This window comes from Somniosus microcephalus, chromosome 2 (genome assembly GCF_052327205.1).
Source record: "Somniosus microcephalus isolate GS21.2 chromosome 2, FLI_Smic_1.0, whole genome shotgun sequence".
NCBI lineage: Eukaryota > Metazoa > Chordata > Chondrichthyes > Squaliformes > Somniosidae > Somniosus > Somniosus microcephalus.
In genome coordinates this window covers 95,796,400-95,804,607 of record NC_140988.1, presented here as the reverse complement: position 1 = coordinate 95,804,607, position 8,208 = coordinate 95,796,400, and positions in this window count along the sequence as shown.

The window sequence follows — 8,208 nt, the reverse complement described above, 5'->3', positions numbered from 1 at the left end:
ACTTTGTGTCTTGTCTGCCAGGAGCACACATTAGAAATTTGGGGGCATGCCATGCAAAATTTTCTAACATGAATTTAAATGGCTGGAAAGTTATGCATAGTTCACACCCGAAGTTGGAAAAACTACCCCAATATCTCCAGAAAATGCTGGAAATACTGAACAGGTCAGGCAGCATCTGTAGAGAGAGAAACAGAGTTTACGTTTCCCTTCGTCAGATGTGTGGGAACTAGGTGTTTTTCTGGCAGGACAGTTTAACATTCCTATACTTTGCACTATTTATAATTAATTATGACGAAGGGTCATCGACCTGCAATGTTAATTCTGTTTCTCTTTCGACAGATGCTGCCTGACCTGCTCAGTATTTCCAGCATTTTCTGTTTTTATTTCAGATTTCCAGCATCTGCAGTATTTCGCTTTTGTACCCCAATATCTCTGCTGATTGCCTCTCCTGGAAACCTGTTTAATGGAGAATCAATGTTGTAAGATTCTAACTGGACACAATGGAGGTAATTGTGACTCTGGGCAATACTGTTAAATGGGCGATATCGATTCAGCCACCCGTTATATATTTCTCCCATTTTCATTTTCATTGCCTTCAATTTCATGCCACACTGGAGTGTGATATTGTGAATTTACCTCTTAAAATAGCTCTGTGTCACTTATATAATACAAATTTTCAACAATTAAGATATCATTAAGTAATATGTTCAGCAAATAATTTTGTAATCAATCCTAATCTTTAATTTATAATTTACTATAATTGCTATGAATTTATATTACCAATTAATAAATACCTAATTTATTCCCATTATACTAAATTAAATTGCACTTTATACATTTATGCTTAAAATATGAACATTTTTTAAAAAATGTGTTAAAGGGCTGAAAGATACCTTTATGTTGAAAAGGTAACATTACTCAAAAAATATAGAATAAATTACATCTTTCAGATTCTACTTTAAAAACAGCCTGAGAAAAAATAGTAAAACATTAAAAATGTAAAAAAACACATTATTGGATGAACTTTATAAAATGTCACTTCTGACTATTGCTGGTTTGATAAAAAGCAATCTCGAGGATGGGAGAATTAACTATAAATAGTGCAACGTATAGGAATGTTAAACTGTCCTGCCAGAAAAACACCTAGTTCCCACACATCAGTAATAAAAATATTAAAGCATTAATTTTATAGTATCAACATTTATATTTCAGTTTTCAAAAATTAATTTTGGTTCTTGCCTAAATTATTTTAAACTCTCCAAAGCTGCCCACCCACACACACACCAACGAAACAGAAATAAAGTAAAAAGATGTATAAAGTATTCCCATTTACCTCATGACTTATTGTCTGTTGAATCTCTTTTGTTGCATTTTCTATTTCTGCACTATTCTAGCTTATTTTCTTCTCATTGCTTTATTTTACAGGAATATAAGAACATAAGAATTAGGAGCAGAAGTAGACCATACAGCCTCTCGAGCCTGCTCTGCCATTCAATAAGATCATGGCTGAACTTCGACCTCAACTCCACTTTCCTGCCCGATCTCCACTTTCCTGCCCGATCTCCATATCCCTTGATTCCCCATGAGTCCAAAAATCTATCGATCTCAGCCTTGAATATACTCAACGGCTCAGCATCCACAGCCCTCTGGGGCAGAGAATTCCAAAGATTCACAAAGGACGGGTGGGTTTGGAGCGTGGGGGCAGTTAAATTGTTAAAAATGGGATTCCGGACCTGATCCCGACTCCAACCCACCCACTTCCGGTTTTAACAGAGGTGGGACAGGGGGCAGGCAATCAATCCACTCCTAGGGGGCGGTACCTTAATTTAAGTATTGTAATGAGGCTGACAGCCTCTTTTTTCAACTCCATTTTGAACATAGCTGCAAGTGGATGGGTTTCACACAATTCTGGTAACTCGGCAGTTAAACTGAGGCGGGGCATGCTGCATCGAGGAGGTAAGTGGCTTTATCTCTACCTCCTGGATCCAGGGTCCCTACCTAACCCAGACCCCGTGATCGGTGACCCCACCACAAGGCCTCCGATCGCCATCCCAGGCCTCCGATCCTCACCATGAGGACTCCCCTCCCAATCCCATCGATGATGCTGAGGCCGGCCACAATCCTCCGGTGGCCGGCCCCGAACCTCTCTAACCCCTGCAATCTCCGACCACCCCCCTCCTGATCCCTGACCTAGGCCATGCTGATCCCCAATACCCACGGCCAATTCTTGATTCCCCGATCCCCGGCCAAAACCCCTCCCGATCCCCGACCCCCCCCAATCCCCGACCATGCCGACCCCCTCTGCCCCCCCCCGCCCCCCCCGATCCTAGCCTTTCAATCTGGCTGGCTGTGGGCAGGAATCTGAGGCCACACATTCAAATCAGGCCCTGCCGTTAAACCCGGCCTCCTGGATTTCCGGCCCGCCTTGGAAGCCCCCGCCCCCAACCTGCCTCCCTTGAGAAACTCCAGCCAATCTCTCTTCATGATCTCTCATCCCAAGGATCAATCTAGTGAATTTTTGTTGTAACATCTCTAAGGCATGTATGTCATAAGAACATAAGAACTAGGAGCATGAGTAGGCCATTCAGTCCTTCGAGCCTGCTCTGCCATTCAATAAGATCATGGCTGATTTTCTACCTCAACTCCACTTTCCTGCACTATCCCCATATCCCTTGATTCCCTTAATATCCAAAAATCTATCGATCTCTGTCTTGAATATACTCAACAACTGAACCTCCACAGCCCTCTGGGGTAGAGAATTCCAAAGATTCACCACCCTCTTTAGAAATTTCTCCTCATCTCAGTCCTAAATGGTCGACCCCTTATTCTGAGACTGTGACCCCTGGTTCTATACTTCCCAGCCAGGGAAACATCCTCCCTGCATCTACCTTGCCAAACCCTGTAAGAATTTTGTATGTTTCAATGAGATCACCTCTCATTCTTCTAAACTCCAGAGAATATAGGCCTAGTCTATTCAATCTCTACTCATAGGACAATCCCCCCATCCCAGGAATCAGTTGGGTGAACCTTTGTTGCACTCCCTCTATGGCAAGTATATCATTCCTTAGGTAAGGAGACCAAAACTGTAAGACCAGGTGTGGTCTCACCAGGGCCCTATATAATTGCAGTAAGACGTCTTTACTCTTATATGCAAATCCTCTTGTAATAAAGGCCAACATACCATTTCCTTTCCGAATTGCTTGCTGTACCTGCATATTAACTTTCAGCGATTCATGTACCAGGACACCCAGCTCCCTCTGAATACCAACATTTCCCAATCTCTCACCATTTAAAAAATACTCTGCTTTTCTATTTTTCCTACCAAAGTGGATAACTTGATATTTCTCCACATTATATTCCATTTGCCATTTTCTTGCCCACTCACTTAGCCTGTCTATAGCCCCTTGGAGCCTCCTTGCATCCTCCTCACAATTTACATTCCCACCCAGCTTTGTATCATCAGCAAACTTGGATATATTACATTTGGTCCCGTCATCCAAATCATAGATGTAAATTATGAATAGCTGAGGCCCAAGCTATGTACTCTGGGTGGGGGACTTCAATGTCCATCACCAAGAGTGGCTCGGTAGCACCACTACTGACCGAGCTGGCTGAGGCCTGAAGGGCATAGCTGCCAGACCGGGCCTGCGACAGGTGGTGAGAGAACCAACACGAGGGAAAAACCTACTTGACCTCGTCCTCACCAACCTACCTGCCGCAGATGCATCTATCCATGACAGTATTGGTAGCAGTGACCACTGCACAGCCATTGTGGAGACAAAGTCCCGTCTTCACACTGGGGACAGTCTCCATCATGTTGTGTGGCACTACCACCGTGCTAAATGGAATAGATTCAGAACAGATCTAGCAGCTCAAAACTGTGGAACCCTTGAGATGCTGTGGGCCATCAGCAGCAGCAGAATTGTATTCCACCACAATCTGTAACCTCATGGCCTGGCATATCACTCACTCTCCCATTACCATCCAGCCAGGGGACCAACCCTGGTTCAATAAGGAGTGTAGAAGAGCATGCCAGGATCAGCACCAGGCGTACCTAAAACTGAGGTGCCAACCTGGGGAAGCTGCAACACAGGACTACATACATGCTAAAAAGGAGAAGCAGCATGCTATAGACAGGGCTAAGCGATCCCACAATCAACAGATCAGATCAAAGCTCTGCAGTCCTGCCACATCCAGTCGTGAATGGTGGTGGACCATTAAACAACTAATGATGGTGGAGCCCAGCTCGTGAGTGCGAAAGACAAGGCTGAAGCATTTGCAGCCATCTTCAGCCAGAAGTGCCAAGTGGATGATCCATATCAGCCTCCTCCTGAGGTCCCCACCATCACAGAAGCCAGTCTTCAGCTAATTCGATTCAGTCCACGTGAGATCAAGAAATGCCTGAGCACAGTGGATACAGCAAAGGCTATGGGCCCCGACAACAACCCGACTGTTGTGCTGAAGACTTGTGCTCCAGAACTAGCCGCGCCTCTAGCCAAGCTGTTCCAATACAGCTACAACACTGGCATCTATCCGAGAATGTGGAAAACTGCCCAGGTATGTCCTGTCCACAAAAAGCAGCACAAATCCAATCCGGCCAATTACCGCCCCATCAGCCTACTCTCAATCATCAGTAAAGTGATGGAAGGTGTCATCGACAGGGCTATCAAGCGGCACTTGCTCACCAATAACCTGCTCACTGATGCCAAGTTTGGGTTCCACTAAGACCACTCGGCTCCTGACCTCATTACAGCCTTAGTCCAAACATGGACAAAGCAGTTGAATTCCAGAGGTGAGGTGAGAGTGACTGCCCTTGACATCAAGGCAGCATTTGGCCGAGTGTGGCATCAAGGAGCCCTAATAAAACTCAAGTCAATGGGAATTGAGGGGGAAACTCTCCACTGGCTGGAGTCATACCTAGCACAAAGGAAGATAGTTGTGGTGGTTGGAGGTCAATCACCACAGCTCCAGGACATCGCTGCAGGAGTTCCTCAGGGCAGCGTCCTAGGCCCAACCATCTTCAGCTGCTTCACCAATGACCTTCCCTGCAACATAATGTCAGAAGTGGGAATGTTCGCTGATGACTGCACAGTGTTCAGTGCCATTCGCAACTCCTCAGATAATGAAGCAGTCCATGCCCGCATGCAGCAAGACCTAGATGACATTCAAGCTTGGGCTGATAAGTGGTAGGTAACATTTGCACTACACAAGTGCCAGGCAATGACTATCTCCAACAAGCAAGTGTCTAACCACCGCCCCTTGACATTCAACAGCATTACCATCGCCGAATCCCCCACCATCAACATCCCGGAGGTCACCATTGACCAGAAACTTAACTGGACTAGCCACATAACTACTGTGGTAACAAGAGCTGGTCAGAGGCTAGGTATTCTGCGACGAGTGTCTCACCTCCTGACTCCCCAAAGCCTTTCTACCATCTACAAAACACAAGTAAGGAGTGTGATGGAATACTCTCCACTTGCCTGGATGAGTGCAGCTCCAACAACACTCAAGAAGCTCGACACCATCCAGGACAAAGCAGCCCGCTTGAATGGCACCCCATCCACCACCTTAAACATTCACTCCCTCCAACACCGACGTACCGTGGCTGCAGTGTGTACCATTTACAAGATGCACTGCAGCAACTCGCCAAGGCTTCTTTGGCAGCACCTCCCAAACGCGCCTAGAAGGACAAGGGCAGCAGGCGCATGGGAACACCACCACCTCCAAGTTTGCCTCCAAGTCACACAACATTCTGACTTAGAAGTATATTGCTAATCCTTCATCGTCACTGGGTCCAAATCCTGGAACTCCCTCCGTAACAGCACTGTGGGAGTACCTTCACCACACGGACTGCAGTGGTTCAAGAAGGCAGCTCACCACCACCTTCCCCATGGCAATTAAGGATGGGTAATAAAAGCTGGCCTTGCCAGCCACACCCACATCCCATAAACAAATTTTTGAAAAAGCACTGATCCTTGCGGTACCCCACTAGTTACAGTTTGCCAACCCAAAAATGAACTGTTTATTCCTACTCTCTGTTTTCTGTCCATTAACCAATCCTCTATAGTATATTACCCCCAATCCCATGAGCCCTAATTTTGTTTAATAACCTTTCTGTGGCACCTTATCGAATGCCTTCTGAAAATCCAAATACACCACATCCACTGGTTCCCCCTTATCTATTCTGTTAGTTACAACCTCAAAAGATTCTAACAGATTTGTCAAACATGATTTCCCGTTCATAAATCCGTGCTGACTCTGCCCAATCCAATTATTATTTTCTAAGTGTCCTGTTGCCATGTCCTTAATAATAGATTCTAGCATTTTCCATACTACTGATGTCAGGCTAACTGATCTGTAGTAACCCGTTTTCTCTCTCCCTTCTTTCTTAAATAGTGGGGTTACATTTGCTACTTTCCAATCTGCAAGAACTGTTCTAGAATCTATGGAATTTTGGAATGTGACAACCAATGCACTCACTATCTCTATAGGCTCCTCTTTCAAAACCCTAGGATGTAGGCCATCAGGTCCAGGGGATTTATTGGCTTTCAGTCCCATTAATTTCTACAGTACTATTTTTTTACTAATACTAATTTTTTTCAGTTCCTCATTCTTGCTTGATCCCTGGTTCTCCACTATTTCTGGGAAGTTTTTTGCGTCTTCTTCCGTGAAGACAGACACAAAGGGTAGGATTTTCATTGGGCCGTGGAGGCGGGATTGGAGGCGTGTAGGGGGTTAAAATCCCTAAATTGAGGGGCACGAACCCTTCCCACACCCAACCCGCCTCCATGCCAGTTTCAAAGGAGGCGGGTACCCGACCCGCACTGGGACCTGCCTCCCCGAGGTGGGAAGGGGATTAGTGCCAATTAACTGCCTGTTAACAGGTAGTTAACAGGCAGTTTTTAGCCTAATCCCTATTTTTAATGTTGAGCTGTGGGATTCCCGACGGCTCCAAACCACGCCAAGTTAGAGGAGGCGGATCGTCAGGATGAAGGGCTTGGAGGGGTCGAGGTGTCCGGTGTTCAGGTGAGTGATGGGTGCATGAGTGCAAAGTGTTTGGTGTGTGTAAAGTGTTTAAATAAGTTTTACATACCTTTACTTACCTTTACAGCCTTCCTTCCTTCAGGTCTCAGGAGTCCCTCATCTCACTGGCACAGAAAGCAGAATGGCTGCAAGCTGTCAAAAATTGCAGCATTCAGCTTTCTGTTCCAGGGAGATCTCTAAATCATCCTGAGAGGAAGGAATTAACTTAGAGTACAGATTGTCAGTGTTTGACAGCTTCAAACAGTTGTGAAATGTTGATATTTCATCTGTCAAAAAGCCTTGACAGATGAAATATCAATCTCTGACGTCACCTGTTGCCGGGTGGCCCTTAATTGGCCTGCTGAGCCCACTGGGCGGGCTCAACAAGGTCAATCAAGTCAAAATCGCGTGGGTTGGCTAGAACTCGATGGAGGCGGGAGGACTACAACCCCGAAAGTTGTAGTCCTGCCTCCTACCCGACTCCTCAATGAAAATCCAGCCTAAAGTATTTGTTTAATTTCACTGCCATTTCCTTATTCCCTGTTATAATTTCTCCTGTCTCAGCCTGTTAGGGACCCACATTTACTTTCGCTAATCTTTTCCTTTTTACATACCTATAGAAGCTTTACAGTCTGTTTTTATGTCTCTTGCTAGTTTACTCTCATATTCTATTTTCCCTTTCTTTATCAATTTCTTGGTCCTCCTTTGTTGAATTCTAAAATCATCCCAATCCTCAGGCTTACTATTCTTTTTGGCAACATTATAAGCCTCTTCCTTTGATCTAATACTATCTTTAACTTCTCTTGTTAGCCATGGTTGAACCAATTTTCCTGTGAGGTTTTTGTGCCTTAAGCAATGTATATTTGTTATAAATTATGTATTAACTCTTTAAATGCTAACCATTGCTTGTCTACCGTCATACCTTTTAATATAGTTTCCCAATCTACCTTAGCCAACTCACCCCTTATACCTATGTAGTTTGCTTTGTTTAGATTTAAGACCTTAGTTTTGGATTTAACTAAATTACTTTCAAACTCAATATAAAATTCTATCATATTATGTTCACTCTTCCCCAAAGGCCCGTTTGCTACAAGGTTATTATTTAACCCTTTCTCATTGCACAATATCCCTACTCTCAGGTTTCTGTCCGTTAACCAATCCTCTATCTATGCTGCTATATTA